Below are 11,290 nucleotides of genomic sequence, written 5' to 3' on the forward strand. Positions count from 1 at the left end.
ATCCTGTATGGAATTACTTTTTTTAATGCCACATTTTTTCCACAACTAATTACTTTTTGAATAACAGTCTCCTCAAAAAATTCTCTTATTTATGCATTTCTGATTTTATGCTTTCTCTCTCACAGTGAGATTAACAAGCAACTGAGCTTAAAAGGGTCAAAACTTGAGAAGCCTTTTTTTTTTTTTTTTTTTCTGAAATGTGGGGCTCAAAATTCACTTACAGGTTCAAAACTGACCCAAAGTTCTTATTTTTATTATTCATATATTTACATAAATGAAACTTCCTATTTCCTTCCACAGATAGAAAGCAATTCTTCTAGCCTGGGGGGCTGTGGTCGGCTGACCTCGGAGTATGTCGGCCAGACTCCCTGCTCAGCAAGGATGGTAAGTAGAGACAGAGGTGTGGGCAGCGTGGCTGGGGGTGCTGCACTGAAGGGGTCCCGGCTCAGGGGAATGCAGGGAAGGACAATGCAATTGGGAAGAGAGTTGGACCTTCCCTCACACAGTGGACAAAGACCTGAACTCTCTTACACATCAGATGGGCAGGAAATAAAAGTCAACCCACAGCAGGCGTGCTCAGCAATGGAAAGAGAAAGGATAGGAGGACTTTAAGCTTGTCTTGAGGGGAAAGTACCCACTCCTGTCACCGAAATGGAGTCCAGTACAACTCTGGTGCTTGGATCCTCAGTGGGGAAGAGAAAATAAGGGGAGAGAGTGAGAACAGGGCAGAAGTTCTGAGCCTCATAACCACCTGCTCAGAACCCTGCATCTAGATCAGACTAAATCTTTCTTCCTTGTGCACACCTGAAATTGACCGCCATGTCCACACCCAGAGGGCATGACAACATTTGCTAGTTTGTATCTGTGTCAGTTCTTCTCGTGACTGCTTGTGCGGCAGACGTGACTTTCAATTTATACTGGAATCGGTGCTATGTGTCTTATCTTCTCTAGTAGATTGAATGTTCTCCAAGAACATGGCTCATGCCTCATATATGTGTTTCTTCCCCTGCACATAAAACACTGCAGTATCTTGTGAAGAATCATGGTCAAAAGTCATACTGGTCTCAAGGGCCCCCCCCTGCACAGAAGTCTACACGCAGATCTGTGAACTAACGCATCCTAAGGGAAGAGATTATGACAAACAAAAATATGGCTCGAAATAACATCACCATTCTAAACGGGAAAGGGTAGATCCAAGGGTCTAGTTCTGATTGTTCTCTGACTTAGTGTACATGAAATTTACAGGCAGGATAAGGCTATCAGGGGGAAAATAAAACAAAAAATTAACAAAGCAAATGGAACCGAGGTGCTCATGAGCATATCTTTGTGGTGTAGAGGGTATAGGATATTTCTGTCTGTCAAGGAATATTAAGTGCTTTCAGTGAATAGGGGGCTCCAAAGGGTGAAGCACAGTTCCATCCAGCACATTCAAAGTCCTGGGGCTTCCATGACTAGAGGCACACCAATCGTCAGGGAAACCACCATCACCTGAGTCAATGCCTTGAGTGTAAGGCAACCCCATTCTTGGCACTGATGTCCAATCCATGACCAGATTCAAATGCTAACTGAACTCCTGAGATGCTTTGTGTTTTCTTGTACAGAAATTGCCTCGGGCATTAGAAGAAACTAAGAAAATTACTCATGCACTTATTTGAAACATCTGTGCTTATAGATGTAGGAAGTTTTAAAGAGATCTCAGGATTAGAGATCCACAGTGGTAATCGTAATGTGTGGATGCAGTAGCTAAAGGAAAACTTGCTTTACTTGTGCAAGGTAGAGGCACAAAAAATATTTGTTGACTAATAGACAACCTTCAAAATTTTATTTCTATAGGAAACCAACTCGGAATTTTCAGAATACCATTGAAAAACATAGAGATATAAAGAAATGAAGAGAGTTTTATTTCTTACTTTATGTTTTCTTTACCTCTTTGATTTTCTTCATCAATTTTGAATTTGGATTTCCAGAATTCGATTTATGGAAGCTCATTTTTTTCTCCTCCCGACTTTATAGCTACAATATATTCAACAAGTATAAACCTTGGATTATGACTCTGTGGTTCCACCAACTACATATCTGTGGCTAGTATTGCTAGATCTGAGAACCTTTATCTTGTATTGCATTCAATTAAGCTTTTTCTATGAAATATCATTATATACTAAAGTCATAAATACAAAACATTTATCAATCTTAAATTATTTGCTCTAAACAAATGGACAGAACATAGGATAAAGTTAAACAAATATTGGGGCGCCTGGGTGGCTCAGTCGTTAAGCGACTGCCTTCAGCTCAGGTCATGATCCCAAGGTCCTGGGATCAAGCCCCGCATCGGGCTTCCTGCTCCGCGGGAAGCCTGCTTCTCCCTCTCCCACCCACCCCCCCTGCTTATGTTCCCTCTCTCGCTGTGTCTCTCTCTGTAAAATAAATAAATAAAATCTTTAAAAAAAAAAGTTAAACAAATATTTTTATTTAAGTTAATTACATTTTTTGCAGTGAATGTGAAATGATTTCTTTCACTATTTCATCCAACCCTAACATTCCTTAAAAATTAAAGAAAACCATTTAACTTTTTCTCAGTCTTCAGGCATCAACAGTTCCAGAGACTTGGGATGTAATAAAACTTCTTGAGTGCTCATGAATTTTGCTTACTTCAAATAAGTGAGATTTCACAGCAGTTTAATGATGTTTCAATGGCCTTGTTAGGCTTATCTGAAAGATGATTTTGATTTGCCCAACTGACACTCCTATTGAGCTCTGGCATATCCTATTTACCCCATTTCCCCCCTTTTCCTGCTTATTGCATTGTTTGTCTGCTTCCTTTCATTTTGGAACAAAACTAGGAAAATCAAAACAGCAACAACAAAAACAAACATAAAAAACCATAAAATCCTAACTGTTCAAGCATGTCCCTAAATCATAATCCTTTATCTATTTTTGTTTTTGTTTTTGTTTTTATCACAATCAGCAGATTTTTATTCCTGATGCCCAAGGTAGGTACCATATCCCTTACTCTAAGGGCTTAGGCCTTTCCTATGCTCTACTTCAGTAATTAAGATTATGAAACAACCAGCCTGGGAAATTCGTAGCATATATTTAAGCTTGATTCTTAACAGAGCTTTGCGTTTTTCTCTCTGGCCACTGTAAAATTCAGTCCAACAGAAGTACTTATAAATGTTCTACTCAGAGAGTATCCTCTGTGCTGTCACTCTACTTTAGGACCTCATTTGATATGCTTAATTTTCTTATTTCCTTCATTGAATAGAAAAAGTAGCCAACTTTGTAGCCCGGAAAATATTAATAGTACTTTTTAAAGGTTAAATGATAGCCATAGAGAATTATAAATTACAGGAGGTGTTTGTGATGTGACTGGGCAGATTATTTTAAGAAATGACTTTGGCTTTCACATTCTATCAATTGCTAAAGTAGGAAAAAAAGAGTTTTTGGCTCTTTAGTTGTAGGAAAACAATTACATATGCACCACTATTACTTCTTAAGAAAACATTTTTCTATCACAAATCAACAACACAAACACAACATATGGCAGCATTATCACTATTTTAGCAAAACACACTTTTCAAAATTTAAAGTTTATGTTGCCTTTTTTTTTTTTTTTAATGGTAATGAAGTGGCTCTTAGGTCCCGGAAGAACCCCTCTTCAAATGGTCTATACCTTAAGAAATACATCAGTATTCTCTGCAGAAGTCTGATCTTTAAAAACTGAAAATTGGAAAGGCATAGCAAACATCGTGATGGTCAAATTAGGAAAAATGAAAAAATTAGGGTAAGCATATTGTAGTACAAATCCAACAATGATGTTTTTGATCCTTATGTTCCATATACACACCTCTTTTTTAAAAGCTAGAAGATACAGTATTTTGATTAGAAATAAAGTTCTAAGGCAGATATTTATCTTTCCCACAGGGAGACACTGTGAAAAGAAAAAAGAAAAATACTCATGAGTTCGGTCTAGCACTGGTCTCAAAAATCAAGAGATTTTTAACATTATAATCTTCTTGTTGTTTATTTTCTCTCATTTAGTTGCATCATTCTTTTTTAAAAAGTGAAATAATCTGAGTTCACAAAGTCTTCCCTAACCCTTTAGAACTACAACACGTATGTCCATTTTAGCAATTTATGAATGCAGGACACATGATTTGCCTTCATATGACCAATCTCCTTTTTTTCATATGACCGATCTTTTTATGATGGCAAAATCAGGAGTTATTTGTCTTTTGTATTTTAGTTTCATCCTCTAAGTAGCTTTAGTCTGGATGCCTAGAAACCATCATGTTGCCCTCCCACCCCCATCTGTTGTTCTGATCTTTCCAGGGAAGCCTGCCCCCTACTCCTGCCCCAGAGCATGCCAGTACTGATGGAGAGTGGGAAAATTTTACTGTCATGGAAATAGGATGCTCTTTATTCCACTATTATTCAAGATAGACTTTGGGTGCCCTACTATTTCTCAGTATATACTTGCCTTTTGGAGGGTTAATTTCCAGACCTGGCACATTCCTAACTCTCTGGAGACCAAACATTCTGGTTTGTCCAGGACTGTCCCGACATAATTATGCCCCAACATAATTATGCCCCAACATAATTATTAATACTACCCCTTCCACTTTCAGAAGTGTCCCCATTTGGAGAATAATTTATATGGCTGCCTTACCTATGGATCTATACTTATATTCAACTTTGACAAAAGAGCAAGTGGGTTGAGGCGTGAAAAGAGAACATGGGTTTTACTGATGGGAACATTTCACTTTGGTCTTTGAGAAAGCCATTTATCTGGGGATTTGTGGGGCTTGAAATTAGAGAGTGTGAAACTTAATAAAGGAAATCTCATTTTAAATGGAAATGGGAGGCCAAAAGGGGACGCTGTCCTGACTACCACTCGTTGCAGCCCTCGGCAGAACCAACAAGAAGGAGCCTATACTTTACTACCCCAGCAAGGGGAAGAAAACTTTTCTCCACCCCTGTAACAGTCCAGCCAATGAGAGACTGTCACAGCTCAGCCAATGAGAAGCCACTACACTTTGAACTCCCACTTTACTCTTTTTTTGTTTACAACAGCCCCTCCCAACCCCCTAACCCCCAACCTTCCTTCATAAAAGAGTGTTCCCCTCCTTTATTCTCTGGACTTGCCTGTGGTTTTGCCTTAGCTTACATAGCCTGAATTGCAATTCTTTGCTATTCCTGAATAAACCCATTTTGCTGGTATAATAACTGGCAGTTTTATTAAGGTTGACAAGAGTGAATGAGATGTGAAGAGAGGATCATAGCTAGAAGGGAAGGTAGGATCTTTCACAATGAATCAAAGCAATTCAGACTCAATATTTCCAAAATAAACCTCATCATTTCCTCCCCACCTTATCCTACTAGCAGCTCAAAACAATTTTCTTTGTTGAATCTCTTACCTCTCTTTGCAACCACCCCCCAACCCACCCCTGCCAATATCTACCCTGGCTGTGCCTAGAATCTGCAGTATCCTCTCTGATTTTTTTCCTTCATACAATTACTCTTTCATTTCTGACTGTTCCAACTCTTTTGTCATAAAATCTGAATCAAAGATTCTCATTGGTTTTACCACTGTTTGGATCATTGTCACCACCTTCTGACCAACCAGTTTCTCCTCCCTTCTAATTCATTTTCCACACTATTGATAGACTACTATTTCCTGGAAAAATATTTATCCTGTTCCAGCCTCCTTTAAAACTTCTGTCTGCTTTCTATTGACAATAAGGTGAAGATCAACCTGCTTAACAAGGCATGGGAGATCTTTCAAATTCTAATCCCAATGTAGGTTTTCCATTGTAGTCCTTGCCCTTTGTTCACTAAACTGAAACTCTGGCTGTGCTAAGGTCTGTTAGTTCCTAAAGACACAGGTCCTTTCTTTTCTCTGTTTCTCTGCTATTTCCTTTGCTAGAATGTTCTCTTCTTTCTCATCCCACCCCACCCTCTTCTATGCCTCATAAATGTCCATATAGCCTTCAAGGCCCAGATCAAATGCCCTTTTCTATCCAAAGCTTTTTCCAACTTTTTTTTTTTTTTTAAGCAGAAGTTTGTGTTACCTTCCTTTTGCCCCAATGTACTTTTTAAAAATGCCTCCATTCCACCATTTACGGTATAGGCCCTCCTGGGTAAGTGACTATCTTACTTTCAATTGTCAAACCTTTCAGGGCAGTGGCCAAGCTTTATTTGTCTCTATAGTGAGAAAACTTAACAAATTCTAGTACATAATTAGCACTCACTCTGTATTTGTTGATAAAGATGAAGACTTGCCATAAATTTCACCCCTGAGAGTTCTCTGTATCTATTTTCTACCTTCCATTAGAAAATATGTATTCACTCAATTTTTATTTTAGATGGACTCTGGCTTCCTTCAGTTTAATTTTATTTTTTTTGTTTCTCAAACTTAAGAATTTGCAGGGTACCAAGATAACCTCAAGGGTTCTGCTGATCACAGTTGGAGAAATATAACATTATAAATGAATTTTGATATTTTTGGTCATTACTTAGTAATACAGAGATAACATACAATACCTATTGTGTGGGTACTGAAATTTTACAGCAACACCCAAGCATAGGTGGTTATCCAGATGACTGAGAAAATGCTTGTATGAAATTTCAGACTATTTTATCAAAACTAAAACACAAATGAAAGAGTCTTGCAGAGAATCCCTAGACCTCTAACAGATCCCCTGATGCCATTTTGAGAACCATTGCTGTGTGGAGAACCAACTTCTTGTGTGCAGTCAGTTAATTATCCAGAGAACCCATCAAGGGCCACAAAATAAATACTATGGTATTTGCCCCTAGAAGCAATTTGCTCCACCCTCAGAGTCATACCTCACCAGAGAAGAAAAGAAGTTTGACCATGGGATAGCACTAGGACTAGAGGGAAGGAGGATGGAGAGGAGGAGAGCATGAGTGAGAGAAGAGAAACCATAGCAGCAAAGCAAAGAACTGGCTTGGATAGAGGTTAAGCACATGTCCATCTTCACAGATTTATTGGGGACATAGTGCACCATAGGATCTTAAAGTCTACCTTGGACAACCTGCCATGGCATTTCTGCAATAAGAAATTTCAATGTTCAAGGTAAGAGTCCATTTCTTGCTTTGGGTAGGAAGATGGTCTCCAGAAATTCTCTGAAAAAAATATCCATGTATTACAGGAAAAAACCAACCAAACAAAAATCAGACCGAGTAAGTATTCTGTTTAATTTTCTACAGTAATTTGTTAGTTTAGACTGATTTCTTTTTAGCCACCTGAGATCTTCAGAGGGATGAGTAATTGAGGCTGTGACCCATAACAGCAGCTACAACAAATATAATAATACATAACATTTGTTAGAAGCTTAAGTGCCATAAGGGGATGTTCTACGTATTTTACATATATTAAATCATTTAGCCCATAAAATTACCTTATGAATTAAGTGCTATTGTAGCTATCATTTTAGAGATGGGAAAACTGCCAAGCATCACATCTATTGATTTTGCATGATGTTCATCCAGTCTTCTTTTCAAGAAAACCTCTAGTTGTGAACAGGGCTAAAGGTAAGGACAAGATGACCAGAAGAGACACAGCTGTACAGTTAGAAGTAAACTTTGAGCAAATACCCAGTGGAATATGAGTATTTTTAATCAATTTGACCAAAATAAACATTCATTCAGTGTAATTAAGCTCAAACTTATAGGCATGGAGCTGGGAGCTGAGAATAGGTCGATGTGATATAAATAAAAATTGAGAAATGTATATGAAAACACCTCATATATGGAAAGCAGTCTATCTTCGAGGAATAATATTTTATGCATAAAACTTTCAGGACTATGCCATTCCCCAGGCTTTTAATCTCTTCTGTCTAGCCCCATCAAAGAATTTACTAAGCAAAAGCATTTTTACTTCGAAATAGGTTCTTTCTGCTCCTTGTGTCTGAAAATCAAAACTAGGTATTGCCTGCCCTTTGATAGAATTGACCAGAGAATATTGCACTGTATTTATTTATTTTAAAGATTTTATTTATTTGAGAGAGAGAGAGAGAGCATGTGCGCCTGCATGTGCAGGGGCGGTGTGGAGAAGAAGAGAGGGAGGGAGAGGAATAGGGAGAGAATTTCCGGCAGACTTCACACTGAGCTAGAATCCTGACGCAGGGCTCGATCCACGACCCTGAGATCATGACCTGAGCCGAATCCAAAGTTGGCTGCTTAACCGACTGAGCCACCCAGGCACCCTTGTACCGTATTTAGATAAGACTTTCATTTGTACAATCAAATTTTCTTGTTGAGCATCTACTCTCTGCCAAGCACTGATAGGTGCTATTTAAGACATCAGCTGTGAATTGTGTAAGACTGTTAAATCACAGACTTGTACCACTGAAACAAATAATACATTATATGTTAAAAAAAGAAGAAGAAGAAGAAGAAGATAGCAGGAAGGGAAGAATGAAGGGGGGGAAATCAGAGGGGGAGACAAACATGAGAGACTGTGGACTCTGAGAAACAAACTGAGGGTTCTAGAGGGGAGGGGGGTGGGGGCATGGGTTAGCCTGGTGATGGGTATTGAGGAGGGCATGTACTGCATGGAGCACTGGGTGTTATGCACAAACAATGAATCATGGAACACTACATCAACAACTAATGATATAATGTATGGTGATTAACATAACATAATAAAAAAAAGACATCGGTGAACAACATAGAAATGGTTCTGAGTCTCATGGACTTTACTGCCGAATGTGGGCTTTGGTGGGCAATGACAGCTAAGTGAAAAAACATCTGCTATAGATCAACAAAGTTATTTATTCAAATTGGCACCAGTGGAGTGGCACACCTCCTGTGATTTATTGTGCAGGAATCCCCCTTGCTGTGCATGTTCCTGCAAAGTCTCATTAAGACCTTTAAACTAAAAATATCTGATCCAGCTAAATTTTGGAAAAGGAAACTATTATTTGAGGAATTCATTTTCAGCAGCTGAGTGCCTCAGGAAGTTAGTAATGCCCTATGGAGCTTTATGCCTCTGGTCCTCTCATTTGAAACCAGCAGAGGTTGGAACAGTTCTTAGTTATTAACATCTAATGGCTGTTTTGTGACTTCTCAAGTGCGTTGGACTCCTCCTTCCAAGTCCCAGGGAATGGAAAGATACTTATTTGAATTTAATTAACTCAGAGGAGATTCAGCCTAAAGGATAGCGATTGAAAATACTGAGTACCGAATGTTCCTACATCTTCCCTAAAACCTTATGATAGATTTGTTGGAGACTCCTAATTGCCAGGAGTTTGTGGAATAGAAACCCCACCTAGAAGTAAAGCCCAGGGTAGGAAGTGACTGTCACCACTCCTCTCCCTTGGTGCCTACATTATGTTCTCACCTCCGGCTGCATGTGTCTTACTGCGGAACTCGCCTTGCAGAAAGCCTCCTTGTGGGCCAGGAAAAAGCTCTGCCAAACACAGGTGAATGGCAACCAATGAGACTTCCGATCTTTGCTTTTGCTTTGGTACAAACTCTCAGTATATCTTTCTCTCCTAAATGTGTGTACGCAAATGTCACTCTGTTAACCTAAAAAATACTTCCATTTTGGTAAGAGTCTTTGAAAACTTCCTTTCTGCCACCCAAATTCATATTTAGACTGCAGAGTTGCTATAAGTAGACACAATGTGATTTTGGAGATGCTGTGAAAACCTGTAAAAGTAATTCATTTCCATATTCATTCATTCTCAAATATTCTCAAATATTTATTGCCGACATGCTGTGTATCAGATATTGGGTTAGGTATTGTAGACCTAACACAGAGCAAGAAAGATATAATTGCAGCTCTTAGGGGGTTTACAAACTCAGACATATATTTGTTTACTCACCTATTTAAATAGTATGTATCATGTGCTAGGTGTTGTTTAAGGGATCATGGAAAACTCCAAAATAAAGAAGAAAGTATTCTAAGGAAGAAGGGCAGGTTCCCTGGGCTAGGAGAATAGCAGTGGGATCAGAAAAAGGAGAGATGAGTCTTCAGAGATAGTTTGAAGGTAGAATCCACATTGGATGAATTCTGGGAAGCAGAGGAAGGGTAGGTGTTGATATGGGGGAGGAACTGAAATTATTTCATGCTTTTTACCAAAGGTGTTTGGGAGGATTGCTGGTGCTGTTAAACCAAATTAGAAAAGGGAGGAGGAGAAGCAGGTGGAGGGCAAGTTTTGGGGGGAGAAAAGAGTAACAGTAGTGGGAGAATAAGGAAGACGTTGAGCATGATTGAATTTGAGAGGATGCTCCCACTGTGTCCTTTTACACTCAACAAGAGACTATGAGCTACTCTCATCTCAAGAAAGAACTGTTTCACCAGATACACATGTTAGATACTATTTTTTTTATTATGTTATGTTAGCCACCATACAGTACATCATTAGTTTTTTTTCTATTTGTTATTTTTTATTGTTATGTTAATCACCATACATTACATCATTAGTTTTTTGTTTGTTTGTTTGTTTTTTAAAGATTTTATTTATTTATTTATTTATTCATGAGAGACAGAAAGAGAAAGAGAGAAGCAGAGGGAAAAGCAGGCTCCCAAGGAGCAGGGAGCCCGATGCAGGACTCGATTCCAGGACCCTGGGATCATGACCTAAGCCGAAGGCAGACGCTTAACCATCTGAGCCACCCAGGCGCCCACATCATTAGTTTTTGATGTAGTGTTCCATGATTCATTGTTTGTGTGTAGCACCCAGTGCTCCATGCAGTATGTGCCCTCCTTAATACCCATCACCGGGCTAACACATCCCCCCACCCCCCTCCCCTCTAAAACCCTCAGTTTGTTTCTCGGAGTCCGTAGTCTCTCATGGTTCGGTTCCTCCTCCGATTCCCCCCACCCTTCATTTTTCCCTTCCTTCTTCTAATGTCCTCCATGCTATTCCTTATGTTCTACAAATAAGTGAAACCATATGGTAATTGACTTTCTCTGCTTGATTTATTTCACTTACCATAATCTCCTCCAGTCCCATCCATGTTGATGCAAGAGTTGGGTATTCATCCTTTCTGATGGCTGAGTAATATTCCATTGTATATATGGACCACATCTTCTTTATCCATTCATCTGTTGAAGGGCATCTCAGCTCTTTCCACAGTTTGGCTACTGTGGACATTGCTGCTATGAACATCGGGGTGCATATGGCCCTTCTTTTCACTACATCTGTTTTTATTCTAGATCTTGCTCCCCAAGGATTTTTGGTAGCTTAAAAAGCCACACAGAATAAAGTAAGATAAAATGGAAATCAGGACATCAGGGCTGTGGTGGATATTTCTATAA

This window comes from Phoca vitulina, unplaced genomic scaffold (genome assembly GCF_004348235.1).
Source record: "Phoca vitulina isolate PV1807 unplaced genomic scaffold, GSC_HSeal_1.0 scaffold15, whole genome shotgun sequence".
NCBI classification, from domain to species: Eukaryota; Metazoa; Chordata; class Mammalia; order Carnivora; family Phocidae; genus Phoca; species Phoca vitulina.